Source organism: Xenopus laevis, chromosome 2S (assembly GCF_017654675.1).
Source record: "Xenopus laevis strain J_2021 chromosome 2S, Xenopus_laevis_v10.1, whole genome shotgun sequence".
Taxonomy (NCBI): Eukaryota; Metazoa; Chordata; class Amphibia; order Anura; family Pipidae; genus Xenopus; species Xenopus laevis.
In genome coordinates, this window is record NC_054374.1 from 67,453,450 (window position 1) to 67,466,065 (window position 12,616).

The window sequence follows — 12,616 nt, forward strand, 5'->3', positions numbered from 1 at the left end:
ACCGCAGCCATCTTCTTTTCTTCAGTTATCTTTGGAATGAGACCGGCATAATGGTGCATGCGCTGTTGGAGCAATTTTCTGTTTTGCAACAACTGCACACGTGCCGAAACTTGAGAAAATTGCCGAAGCGTTGGTCTTATTCCAAAGATTACCAAATCGTCTGAAGATGGCGCCCATAAACTCTGCTTAACAGAATCTGCACAGAGGGGTAAGTAAAGACTTAGGGGCATTTGCCCAGTTAGCAACTAGGCTGGGAGTGACGGGGTCTATGAGGGTTAATGGTTTGTTTCTCCTTTAAGAATTGGTCAGCAGACCTTAGCTCCAAAAAGTCCTTAACATCACTTCCCTTCAAAGGACAACGTCTATTCGGAGCAGAGCTTGAAAAGATGATTTCTCAGGCCACAGGAGGAAAAAGCATGTTTCTCCCCGAGGCCGAGAGTAGAGCTACCACATCCTTCAGACGGGGAAGATTTTTTCGTGGCGCAAGTGGGTGTTAAACACGAAGAAACTACTCACCACAGTGCTCGCACTTTCGAGCCAAAGACAAATTACAAGAATTGCATGCATTGGAAGCCTAACAGGCCAAATAAAAAACCCTGTGTAATAGGAGGAGAGGGCCAAGGAGGTTTGAGACCAGGCAATCTCTCTTCTTCAGAGCTTCGGTTGTACCATAAACTGGTCGAAGTCCAATCTGCACTCCAGTCACCAGATGACCTTTCTTGGTCTCGAATTCAACACCATCACTCAAATGGTGCACTTCCCCATAGACAAGCAAACCAAGATCCGTCTGCTGCTTTGCGACCGAAGACCAACAGTATATTTGGGAATGCAAGTACTGGGGCTGATGGTATTGTCCATAGAAGCCAACCCGTTTGCACAGATTCACTTGCGACCTCTGCAAGCGAATATTCTAGCATCATGGAAAGGGGGAGCCCTGACTTGGAATCTCAAGCTTTCCCAGTCTACAAGGGCATCTCTCCAGTGGTGGCTTCGTCCAACCAATCTGGCCAGTGGTCAATCCTGAGCAACACCGAATTGGAACGTAATCTCCACGGACGTCAGGGTCAGTGGTCTCTCCGCCCAGGGTCAGTGGTCTCCAGGGGAGTGCAATATTCTAGAGCTGAGAGCAATAAAGTTAGCCTTGGCTACCTAGACAGAACTGCTACAAACAAAACCAGTTTGAGTGCAGAGCGACAATGTCACCGCAGTAGCATACATAACCCGCTAAGGAGGTACTCAGTTGGGCAGAAACCAACTGGGTTAGGCTATCCACCATCCACATTCCGGGAGTGTTGAACACAAAGACAGATTACCTAAGCAGAAATCGCCTGGATCTGGGAAAATGGGAGCTTCAGCCGGAGGCATTCTCAGAACTTGAAAACTGATGGGGACAGCCACAGATCAACCTAATGGCATCCACGTACTACTGAAAAGTCCCTCGATTCTTCGCTTGCTACCGGGATGTGTTAGCAGCAGAATGGATGCCATGATGCAGCATTGCCAGTTTAACCTGGCCTACATATTTCCTCCACACCCCATGCTACCACGAGTCTTCAAAAAGATCATACAGTCCAACATAAAAGTAATAGTGGTGGCCCCATACTGGCCTTGAAGAACCTGGTTTTACGAGCTTCATTAAATGTCAGTGGCATACCCAATATGTCTCTATTACAGGCCCCCTACTGCAGGGGCCCATTGCCCATCACAACCCAGGTCTGTTCGCCTTGACGAGATGGCTGTTGAAGCAGACATCTGGTGAAAACAGGGTCTGACAGAAGAAGTTATCCCAACAATGCTGAAGGCGCTCAAGCCTCCAAATCCTATCACATAGTCTGGCAATCCTATCGAAGTTGGTGTGACGAATACAAACTGTCTTTTTTTTTTTTTTAACTCAACATCCCACGAGTTCCCACGAGGCATCTGCTTGGGACTAAAGCTCGGCTCCCTCAAGGTGCAGGTATCAGCTCTGTCACTCCTCTTCCAGTCCCGACTAGCACTTGACGACACAGTACGCACATTTCTGCAGGGAGTAGCACATGTGAGGCCTCCATATCATCCTCCGACACCAGGTTGGGATCTAAATTTAGTACTCTAAACTCTACTCGACCCACCATTTGAACCACTGGGATCTGTTACGTGATCTGACACGTGGCTCATCTGGAAAGTGGTATTTCTTGTGGCAATAGCATCAACCAGAAGGGTTTCAAAACTGAGTGTTCTCTCTGATCCTTAGTTTCTGATCTGCCACAAGGATAAGGCAGTTCTACGCACTTTCTCATCCTTTCTCCACCAAAGTGTTGTCATCTTTTCACATCAACCAAGAGTAGTACCTTCTCTCTGTCCTGACCCTAAGAAGGATAAAGAACGCCGACTATACAACATATTTTTAGTTAGAGCTTTACAATAGAATCTTGAAAAGTCAAAGTCCTTCAGACGATCTATCACTGCTTGTGCTGCCAACTGGCCTCCAACAAGGTCAAGCCAAGTCGAAGGCTACCATTGCACGATGGATTAAGGAGACAATCAGTCAAGCCTACCTATCCAAGGGAAGTACCCCACCAGAAGGGGTTCGAGCCCACTCGAAGCAGCTGGAGCTTCCTGGACGTGGCACAACTCCGCCTCAATGGACCAGATCTGCAGAGCGGCTACCTGGTCCTCCGTGCATACATTCACAAAATTTTACAGGATATGTTTTCTTCAGCGAAGCATCTCTTGTGTCCCCCTATGATGACAAAGGAAAACAAGATTTTTTATATACTCACCATTAAATCTGTTTCTCTGTGATCAATAGGGGGACACGGGGCTTCCTGCCCTGAAGTTAAATGTTGACCATTTGGTCACTACGGGATAATTCCCTGGTTTATCTTCTGCATATTATAGTTGCTGCTAATTTTATTTCTGTTTGAGCACTTCTTTGTGACAAATTGATTGTATAACGATGGAGTGCGGGGTTAAGCCTGTTAGGCTTAACATGCCCCACTAATTAGTATTAAGTGTCCTGCCTCCTGGAGGATTGAGCTTAACTCTGTCCCTGTGTCCCCCTATTGATCACAGCAGAAAACCTTAGACCGTCGGCCAACCAGAAAACCTTAGATCATAGGCACAGCAGAAAACCTTAGGCTGTGGGCCTACCAGTAAACCTTAGACCATGGGCCCACTTTCCAAACTATTATTCCTCTCGTCACTCAACCTCTTTATTCTCCTAGTCTTTCATATCAACTTACTATACTCTTCCATTATTCAGCCTCTTTTTCCCATTAAGAAATAGGGACTGACGATGAAATAGGCCAAATGCTTAGAAGCAAGAGGTTCACAGACACTTGGGCCCACCGGGAATTTTCCTGGTATCCCTGTGGGTCAATCCGACACTGCCCCCTCCAATCAAATTTTAATCAAAGTTCTTCTGAACAATGACTGGATTTCGATTTAACTCAGATTTTCAGAGAAATGCACCAATCAGCTCGCACAACATTTGCTGCCTTCCTTCCTTAAATAAGGGCCGTAATTGACACCTGTTTTTTTCACAGAATGAATGACCTCACTGATATTATTTGGAACAAGCTATTATTATTTTGAACACTGCTATTATTTGGAACAAGCCTCAATTAATGATTGTTACACAGAATCAGCAGCATGCATGTCATGATAGTTGGGTCTGTTGGTTTTCTATTACTCTACTACACCTCGTAAATTATTTGCCATGTACAAATATTCTTACCAAACACAACAATTGATCAGGTTAGTGATGTTTATATTCTATATACAGTACATTGTGTGTTGATCCCTGAGCTCAGGTAAGTGACAACAGCATGGGACATGTGCACTGAATTTAGAAGATGGAAGTTTCTAAAGGCGTTTTGGAGGAACAGATAGAGAGAGAGAGAGAGAGAGAGAGAGAGAGAGAGAGAGATCCCATTCTCAGTGTTGTAACTATTGGTGTGTTCGTTTGGCATGGTAGGGAAATTTTTTTAAAGGGGATATTAAGGTAAAAAATGTTTGTTCTGGCATGGTCTTGTATAGAAGGCTGTTGCCAGTTGCCTTTTATGAGGAATTGAGGAGAAACTTACACTTTGGGGTGGCATGCACAGATATTACTAAAGCATTTCTTACAGTACAACACAACTTTCCTGATTAAATGAGGGAGTACTTTATGGTTCTGTCCTTAATCCACTGCTCTTCAATATGTTCAAATGCTGCCTTGTAACTGATACTGAAATTGTAAACTGCCTCTCTGCTGATGATAATAAATTGTGCAAAGCAGTGTAAATGTTTCCATTTTTAGGCAACTGTCCCAAGGGGTTTTTAGCCAATGGAACTGCAAATCTGCTGCCTTCCCCTTAATTTTAATATGTACTGACAAGCATTGCTTCTGACTGTCAGTGCACACCCAGTACAAATTTTGCAGTGAAAGTATGCATTATGGTGGCAGATCCACCGGTGTGGCACTGACAAGTGGGTACCATGCCTGTCAATGCATATTTAAGTCAGAAAAGCAGACATCTAATTGGCAGTTAAATGGACAGTATATATGTTTAAATGACTTGTGTTGTCTTGTTAAATGAGAAGGATTTCATGGTTACTCTGGATTGCAATGCTTGGTAGTATCAGTTAACGTGTGGTTTTGTATTAAAAAGGCTATTTGTGGGTGATGAAAGCATCATTTTCCTTTATAAGGACCCTGGTAAGACCTAAAGAAGGCAGTGCAATTTTCATGCCCATCCAAAGATGGAAAGCATGCAGCTAAGCTGGTAAAAAAGAGTCAGACCAATGAAATATCAATGTTGATTTGCTTTAGTTGAAAAATAAGCAATTGTAAGGGGGTCATTATTAATAGAAAAAATAGTATAAAGGGCCATCCTTTTGACTTGAGGAACCAAAGTTGCAATGCAAATGGTTCTACATGGGGAGGCTGTGGAATGGTAGATTCCCCTAAATGGCTTTGATGTTTTCTAGGACAGGTAAAATATCCAATTTTATGTATATTCAACTCTTTATGTATGATTTATAAATGGGCTTACATGAACACTCCAGCTTGGCCTGATCATATGACCCTCCTGCCATATACACTGTCCCGCATTGATTCAGCATATTTATATTCAAATACCTTCATTTGGTACAGTTGACAGAGGTAATCAACACCTTGGGGCCCAGTTTACTCCCATGATTATACATGTAATTTTTTTTTTTTAAAAGGTAAGTTTTATTTCTTTTTAAACACAAAACATACACATAGAACAGATAGTCAAGCAGACCGGTTCATATAGACTGTACATAGGTACAAAAAAATTGGTTGAACGCACAAGTCGACTACAAGCACAATAAAATAAACATCGCTATGAGACAATAATGGACTTCTGGGATAACTGAACACCCGAGTGACCTTACAGGCAATACAGGATGAGTGGAACCACCACTATTACGACCCAGACGGTCTGCACAACTACCGTTCAGTCAGGGAGGTTCGGATCTATGTCAGCCCATGAGCCCCATATGTTGTCAAATTTTGTAGGCGTGCCCCTGGACTCATAGGTAAGTTTGTAAAGGGGTAAGACATTATTAACTAGTTGCACCCATGCTCTAAGAGAAGGTGGTAGGTTGCCCATCCAGTGCATTGCAACGGTTTTCTTTGCGTAAAAAAGGAGGATACGAAAGGCAAGTCTGGGGTATTTGGCCGGGACCAGTTCTTCTAAGACCCCCAACAGACAAACGGACGGGGTGATAACCCTCGGGAAGTCAAGGTTATCAGCTAGAAAGTTAACCACTCGCGTCCAGAAGTTTAAAATAAGTCGACATTCCCATAGAAGGTGGAAGAAGTCCGCGCCTGGTTGCTGACACCTAGGACAAGTGTCAAGGGGGATTCAGCCCATTTGCTTAAGACGTACTGGGGTTATATACACATGGTGTAAAATTTTATACTGTATCAATTTATCCTTAAGAGAGATAAGACCGGCATACACATTATCTATCGCCTCCTCCCAGTCCTCCTGTGTAAGACCTGCAATTTTATTAGTCCACCATTCTTGAGTAATCAGGAAGGGTTTAGGTCCAGATAGTAGAAGCCGGTGGTATAGCTGGGATGGGACACCAATTTGGAAGGGCTAGGGTCACCGAGGGTTTCTTCTATGGCAAGGGAGGACTGTTGGGGGGGTAAGGGTACCAAATTGGGAGTAAAAAGCATGTCTAAGCTGAAGCTATTGAAATAACAAAAGTGGCGTTGGGTGGGTCTTACGCTGAAGAGCACAATACGTGGGAAACACCTGGGGATCAAGAAGATCTTTTAGGCATTTAATGTCCTTGTTTGGCCAAAATATGAAATCTGGGAGGTGTCTGAAGTGAGGAAGGCATGAGTTTCCCCACAAAGGTAGGTTTGGGGACACTAACGGAGGAGCATGGCCCAAAACCTTAAGGGCTACCTGTCAAGATTTGTGAGGGGTGGTCAAAGTAGTTGGCAGGGGGCTGTAATCCCTAAGGGAACGGTATGGAAAATGTCGGAGACCTTCCCATGAGGCTACAAGGAGAGCCTGTAACTGCGAGTTTGGGTTGTACGGGTCTGGGTGAAAGCACCAGTGTAGGTAATAAAGTTGTGAAGCCAGATAATATAGATAGAAATTGGGGAGAGCCAGGCCACCCTCCTCACACGGGGCACATAACCGGGTCCAAGCAATTCTGGGTGTTTTATTATTCCAAAGGAAGGGGATTATGATCTGGTTAAGGCGCTTGAAGTAGTGTTTAGGGAGATATATGGGCGCATTATGGAGCAAATAGAGGATTTTGGGAAGATAAATCATTTTAATAAGATTGACTCGACCCCATAGAGATAAAGGTAACTTCGTCCAACGGTTCAGTGTGGTGGTCAGGTTGGTGAGGAGGGGATACATGTAATATTTAAATCACATAGTGCATCTGTAAAAGATAGACATTGATCATAATTAATTATGATCCATGTCTTTATCTTTTACAGATGCACTATGTGATTTACATCGTGCCATCGTTCACCTATATATAAGTATCACTTGTTTGATGTATTGTTAATTGACACTATATTATGATTTATTGCAGTTGGTCTTGTTTGTTTTTTGTGATTTACATCGTGCCATTGTTCACCTATATATAAGTATCACTTGTTTGATGTATTGTTAATTGACACTATATTATGATTTATTGCAGTTGGTCTTGTTTGTTTTTTGTAAAAAAAATTTATACACAATATTGACCACTAGATGGTGTTAAAGAGTATATAATGTTGTACTCAGAATTGGTCAGTAAGCTTGATAAAAGGACGCATGGCCTGAAACGTTGCATGCTGCCCACAAAAGCATAAATAAAGGCTTTTTAACTACTTGAAGAGTTGGTGGTGCGGTTCAATCTTCTACTACACAGTTTGCCAATGGGAAGTGGCCATTGTAGAACGTGCACCATCTCCAAAGAGAGCTGAGAATCGATGTGCTGACTACTCTTTTCCTACAGATGTGTTCCAATGCAGATACAGCTCTATGATATTCATATCTACTGGTACAAAATTTGTAATCTTTCCTTAAATGACCTGGAAGAAAGGTATTTTGGATTTATACCTTGAAAACACATATCCCAATGGATTTAACAATTAATGGGAAGACTCTTGTTTCCTTTGAATTGGTTGTGATATTTATTTCTAACCCATATTTTGAATATTTGTTCCTTGCTAGATATACATATTGTGTAAAAAATAACCGATGCTGTAATTAACCAGGCATTGAGCTCTCTGAATGTTTTTATCTTTTTTCTATCAAATTTCTAACTTTCACTACAGGGAGTTAATGTTGAGCTATATAAGGCTATTAAACGTGGGTTACTTTCATCTGATGAAGAGCCAAAGAAACACTTAGGGCAGGACTACATGGCCAATTCAGCCCCGATCCGCGCAAAATCGCAGGCGTCACGTCGGATGCGACGGAAATAAGGTAAGTAATTGAATTGTCACATCGTGACGCAGCATTGATGCGACACGATCCGACACTGCCATTACTTACCTAGTTTCCGTCGCATCCGACATGACGTTTTTTCTCTTCTATTTGCCAGGGATGCTCACTGACTGCTGTAATATGGCATGTAACAGTTCCAGTAACTTTTTACTTGGTTGTATTTTCCAAAAAACTTAATACACCTTATCTATGCAGTGCACTGTCTATTTTGTCCTTCTCACTCCTTATTTAGATGACAAAAGCTGTACCACCCTGGAAGCAACCATATATCCTTCTAAGATACCTTGCATTAGTCTTCTTTTTGTCAATAATTATCTTTAACAAGCTTGTAATATAGGGAGGCAGGTGTATCTTAGGTAGCACTTTGTTCCAACATCAGAACTAATAAGCTACCTCCCTTTTTAGAAAGTTATGGGTGCAGCCCTACTCTGTTTTACAGATGGGCAAAGGAGGGATGGGTAAAGTTGGGAATATATGGATTTATGTAAATTATTCTGTTTTTAATTCCACATGATACGCCCATCAGGGTGGGGGAGATACTATTGTCCCAAACATCCAACAATGATGCATCCAACAAGTTTAATCTTTTGTCCTAGCAAAACCTACCTAATTGCTGGTTGAGCATTTGATAAGCACACACAAGGGACATGGCAAAAAATGTTGGTACTTGGTGCTTTTATTTTTACGGGCAGCCCAATATAAATGACTTGTACAACGCCTTAAAGTTTCTGATGGTGGCCCTGGGGCCATCTGATACACATGTTCGTGCACTGGCTGCACAATTATAGCGAGTAAAGAAGGGATTGTGATATGGTTTTCAATGTGGCAATCGACCAATTGCTGATCAATACATCATAGCCCTTAACATTAACCCCTCACCACGCACACGCTCCTGGTCCAGACAACACATGTGAAAATGTGGATAACCTAGAATGTGAGGAGTGCAGTGACATTAAGGAAGTGCAGAATGGAAAATAATTGATGTGCCGGGAAGGCAACATATGATTGGCAGTTGAACTTTTCAAATACATTCATAACAGGTATGGATGTTTAACTAAAAAAAAAAAAAAAAGTTCTGAACAGCGTGATGCCCAGAATGCCCAGGAATACCACAGAATGTGGCTTGTAGAGACCCCAAAATGAAAACATAGTAGACAATTAAAACAAATAATAATGGACAGGCAGAATGCAATAAAATCACTAAATGACACTAATACCAACTAAATCAATTAAAAAAACTGATGAATGCTGAGATTGAATCAATCAACAGAAATCCAAAAGCCACCCCTCCCCCATAATTATGTGTGCGTGTGTGCATAATTTAAAAGTAAATGTATGTTAGTTTATGTATGTTTGAGTAAGACACAGGGAGGCCCATTTATCGAAGGTCGAATTCAATATACTCACAATTCAACTGGAAGGTTATTTAAGAAAAAAATAGTATTCAATTCGTAAGAATCAAGTTTTTCTGCCGAAAAAAATACAGAAAGGCTATTAACATCTCCAAATGGCTCAACGGACCTCTGCCATTGACTTGTACATGAACTCAGCAGGTTTGAGGTGGTCGAGGTGTAATAAATCTCACATTAAAATTTTCATTCGAATAATCTCACATTCAAATTTACATTCAAATAGGGGGATTAAAATTTGAATGTGTGAATTTTTTTACACTCGGAAATTCGAATTTGAATTTATTGTTCGACCCTTGATATATCTGCCCCTAATTGTGGGCAAATAGGCAACCATAGGGACAGTGCTGGAGGGGGGATCAGGAAGTTCAGACAACAGTAGACACATGGTTCATATGTCTCTGCTGTTGTCTGAGGGCCCCAGGGGTGATCATACACCAAGGCCTCTGCTCATTTGTAGTGTGACAATGACATAGAAGTGACTTTAAAACTACTGCTCCTCCCTACAAGTTCTCAGGCAAGAAAGCATAAAATTATGGCAAAAATGATTTTTATTTGGGATCAAATTAGTCATCTGTTCCCTGTTAATTATTAGAGTTGTTCACATTCTCTATAACTTTCTCAAAGTGCAAATAACAAACAGAAACCAACCGTTTAAACCCTTAGTGGCTGGAAAGGGAAGTGCAGACGTCATTAAACATCAATGTGTGTGGAGAAAGGGAAGGCAAAATATACATAACACCAAAAAATACAAATAAAATAATACAAATAATGCAACTTAGAAAGGGATAGTGACAGGTAAACTATCAGGGGACAAAGGTCAGTGAAATTAAAACATAAGCAATGTAGCAAAATGCACTCAGTTAATACATTGAGCATTTTGCTATATCACTAATGTTTTATTTTATTTTGCTTATTGCCAGTAAAACTGATGTCAAAAAATGTCAAAATCATTGCACATTTGAAGCTGTGCAACTGTTTTCACAGCAATTAAAAGAACATTTTTTTAATGTAGCAAGTATAGAGGTACTTACACTCAAAGTAATTGGTTATGATCCCTCTCTGCGTACTCAATTGCCTCTGTTATCTGCACTTTGTACAGGATGAGTGGGATGAACAGAATCATCTAGATCGTCAGCCACAAAGCCAGGCAATCAGTGGCGGTTGGCAATATTGTGCAGTACAGCACATGCAGAAACTATCAGGGCCACTTTTACATGAGGCTTCCTCCAGATTTATCAAGACATCTGAAGAGGCTCTTCAGAACCCTGAATTAAAAGAAGTAAATGTTTATTTCAGCATATTCAAAGCATCCGTTCCCTGACGCGTTTCGTATCCACAATACGTAGTCATAGGTATTACATACACATACAGCCAACGGCTATTTAAACGGGCACTCCGGACATGATCTCAGCAATTAAGTTAAAACAATCTGGGCATATTAACCCTTTTGCTGCAAATAACATTTTAACAAGTGAAAGATCAGCATTAATTCAATATTTTACATTTGCATTTTAGCACTGACTCCGTATCTCTAATGCGGTAAAACATTATAACTAAAATTCCATCAATTACGATCCATCACATTACGATCCACATAAGTTACATTTCAAGCAAACTGCAATCCATATAAATTACATTTTTGTTCAGGTATATTTTCTCAGATGTCGCTAAATTTCCACTGGATTTTTTAATGCGCTTGATTTGCTACGTTTTTCAAAAAGGCGCAACATCCTTAAAAAGAGCTTAACTTCTTAAGGCAATCCATGTATACAGTATGTAAAAATGGTCAAATTAATCTGACTCTAAAATCCAGTTAATATATGTAATATAGTATAAAATTGATCAATCTAATATTGTTCATTATTCATGTTCAATAGCCACGTATAGCATAGGTAGCCAGCATCTCCTGAAATAAAATAAAATGAAATAAGCTGCTTTCAGTCTCCCACTGTGAAATCAGGGCCTGCTTTCAATGTTATAGTATGAGACTGATAGCTGCCACTACATTAGCATCAGATTAACATGACACAGATATTTACCTAGAAACCATTTTTCAGGCATTTTTCCACTTTCAAAATCAGCATTTAAGCCAGACTGCTTCAGTATGTATGAGTCATGTGACAGCCAGGAAATCCAGAGACAATGCTCATAATATTCATCTTACTTTCACACTCCACTTGAATATTAAGCGAATGGTATATTTTTCTATTCCGGAAAATATGCTCTCTGTCTAGAGGTGGATTGAATGCAATATGTGTGCAGTCTATAGCACCTAAGATATTCGGGATGCCACTGATGGTGTACAATTCTCTTTTTACAGAGTTTCTATTACTGGGAAATAGTTCAACTACTGTAGCTAGGCACTTTGCTAATTGTAGTAACGGCTCTCTTTCCTTCTTCTCATAATTGGCATAGAAAAAAATCTCAACACATGTTAGAGGTGGCGATATCTTAAACAAATTACTTAAAGTAGAAGCTAAGTGGATATTTTTTCTAGAAACTAGGCAGCCATTCGGCATGAATTTTGACTATAATGTTACCTGTTTTGTATAAAATTATACATTTTTGAAAATGTATAATCACCCTATATATACACTGAACATTTAAACTCTGTTTATGTTATTTAAATTAAAATACAATGCTGCCATAGCCCTGCCATATGACGTAGCACAACCAATCGCCAGCAATGTCACTAACCCGCCCCAGTGATGTTTTGGCCCCGCCCCCTGCCCAAATCATGAGCCGCACAAACAGGGGCGCTCCGCCAATGAGGCAAGTTGAGGCACTTACTTGCCTCAGGCGCCAGCGCCCCCCGGGTTACCAGGGGCGGCAAAACCCGGAAATTCGGCTCTTCTAATGCAGAGAGCGCAATTGCTCTCTCTGCAGTAGCGACTTGGACCCCCCTGACCCCCGTCCAGCGCTGAAGGTGAGTGCCGGGGGGGGGGTGCAGGGGCGACAAAAATAAAGGCCTTCATGGGCGGCAAATTGGGCAGGATCGCCCCTGCGCACAATGGTAGCAACCCTATTTAAAACACTATGTTTTTTTGGTGTTACTGTCCCTTTAAAGACCCCAGTGACAAAAGTTTAGACCTTAGAAACTGCCACAAAGGTTCCTACAGTTGGCTCTCCATACACATCCTTGATTTCTAAAGGGGCACTAGCTTTTTGGTGTAATAATATGAGTTTTTATTGTTTCCCAATTATTTTATATATGTACACAGAACCACTTTATTTCACCTGTGG